The sequence below is a fragment of the Eumetopias jubatus genome, unplaced genomic scaffold (assembly GCF_037043125.1).
Source record: "Eumetopias jubatus isolate StellerSeaLion01/CBP00866 unplaced genomic scaffold, mEumJub1_p1.0 scaffold_8, whole genome shotgun sequence".
Lineage (NCBI taxonomy): Eukaryota > Metazoa > Chordata > Mammalia > Carnivora > Otariidae > Eumetopias > Eumetopias jubatus.
The window spans coordinates 51,418,970-51,421,519 of NW_028274814.1; the positions used below are offsets into that span (position 1 = coordinate 51,418,970).

Genomic DNA, 2,550 nt, shown 5'->3' on the forward strand with positions numbered 1-2,550 from the left:
AAACCAGAGCTAGTTCTTCAAAAAGATAAACAAAAATTGACAAACCCTTAACTAGATTTATCAAGAAAAAAAGAAGAAAGGACCAAATAAATAAAATCAGAAATGAAAGAGGAGAAGTAACAAAATATACCCCAGAAATATAAAGGATTATAAGAGAATACCATCAAAAAATTATATGCCAACAAACTGGACAACCTAGAAGAAATGGGTAAATTCTTAGAAACATACAATCATTTGTGGATTTGCATGTTATCCCTGTGCAGGGACCATGCTAATCTTCTCGGTATCATTCTAATTTTAGTATATGTGTGGCCAAAGTGAGCATGAAACATACAATCTTTCTTTTTTTTTTAAATTTTATTTATTTCTTTGAGAGAGAGAGGGAGGGAGAGAGAGCATGATTGAGTGTTGGGGAGAAGAAGAAGCAGTTCCCCACTGAGCAGGAGTCCCAAAGTGGGACTCTATCACAGGACCGAGACCATGACCTGAGCTGAAGGCATACGCTTAACTGACTGAGCCACCCAGATGCTCCTATAATCTTTCAAAACTGAATCAAAAAGATATAAAAAAATCTGAACAGATGGATTACAAGTAACAAAATTGAATAGGTAATAAAAAAACTACCAAAAAATAAAAGTCCAGGATCAGATGGATTCACAAGTGAATTCTACCAGACATTTAAATAAAAGTTAATACCTATTCTTTTCAACTATTCTAAAATATAGAAGAGGAAGGAAAGTCTCCAAATTCATTCTATGAGTCCAGCATTATCCTGATACCAAAATCAAAGACACCACAAAAAAAGAAAACCCCAGAGGCCAATATCCCTGATGAACACAGATGCAAAAATCCTCAACAAAATATTAGCAAACTGCACACAACAATATATTAAAAACACCATTCATCACGAGTAGGTGAGATTTATTCCTGGGATGCAAGGATGACTCAATATTTGCAAATCAATCACCATCATACACCACATAAGCAAAATAAAGAATAAAATATGATCATCTCAATAGATACAGAGAAAACATTTGGCATGATTCAACATCTATTCATGATAAAAACTCTCAATAAAATAGGGTTAAAAGGAACATACATCAACATAATAAAGGCCATATATGGAAAACCACAGCCAACATCATTCTCAATAGTGAAAAATTGAGAGTGTTCTCTCTCAGGTCAGAAACAAAACAAGGATGTCCACACTCATCACTTTTATTCAACATAGTACTAGAAGTCCTAGCCACAGCAATCAGACAAGAAAAAGAAGAAATAGGAGGCATCCATATTGATAAAGTAGAAGTTAAACTGTCACTATTTGCAGATAACATGAAATAAAGAAAATTCTAAAGATTCCACCAAAAAACTAGTAGAAATAATAAACAAATTTAGTAAAGTGGCAGGATACAAAATTAGTACCCAGAAATCTGTAGTGTTTCTATACACTAACAATAAAGTTGCAGAAAGGGAAATTGAAAAAGCAATCCCATTTTCAATTGCACCAGAAAGAACAAAATACTTAGAAATAAACTTAACCAAGGAGGTGAAAGGCCTGTACTCTGAAAGCCATAAAATACTGAAAGAAATTGAAGATGATACAAATAAATAGAAAGATATTCCATGCTCATGAATTGGAAGAATTAATGTCAAAATGTCCATATTACTTACAGCAATCTACAGATTCAATGCAATCCCTATCAAAATATCAACAGCATTTTTCACAAAACTAGAACTAATAATACCAAATTTGTATGGAATCATAGAAGACCCCAAATAGCCAAAGAAATCCTGAGAAAGAACAAAGTTGAAGGTATCACAATTACCAATTTCAAGATATACTACAAAGCTGTAGTAATGAAAACCATATGGTCCTGGCACAAAAAAAGACACGCAGATCAATAGAACAGAATAGACATCCCAGAAATAAACCCACATTTGTATGGCCAATTAATCTATGACAAAAGCAGCAAGAATATACAATGGGGAAAAGACAGTCTTTTCAGTAAATGGTGCTGGGAAAACTGGACAGCTACATGAAAAAGAATGAAACTCAACTACTTTCTGACACCATCCGCAAAAATAAACTCAGAATGGATTAAAGACCTAAACATGATACCTGAAACCATAGAAATCTTGGAAGAAAATACAGGTAACAATTCCTCCGACATCAGCCATAGCAGCTTTTTCTAGACATATCTCCTAAGGCAAGGGAAACAAAAGCAAAAATAAACAATTGGGACTACATCAAAATAAAAAGGTTTTGTATAGCAAAGGAAACCATCAACAAAACAGAAGGATAACCTACTGAATGAGAGAAGATATTTGAAAATGATATATCTGATAAGGGGTTGATATGCAAAATATATAAAGAACTTACATAGCTCAACACCAAAAAAACCCCAAATAATCTGAATAAAAATGGCCAGAGGACCTGAATAGACATTTTTCCAAAGAAGACATCCAGATGTCCAACAGACACATGAAAAAATGCTCAACATCACTGATTATCTGGGAGATGCAAAGCAAAACACAATGAAATATCACCTG

The 2,550-nt window shown here is 33.6% G+C and overlaps 1 non-coding gene across 1 annotated transcript; it reads right to left on the reverse strand.

The window, feature by feature from the left end:
- Positions 1 to 218: 218 nt before the first annotated feature.
- Positions 219 to 325, reverse strand: LOC114221753 (U6 spliceosomal RNA). The gene has a single exon (XR_003611804.2). It is a non-coding gene; the product is annotated as a U6 spliceosomal RNA (small nuclear RNA).
- Between the last annotated feature and the right edge of the window lie 2,225 nt (positions 326 to 2,550).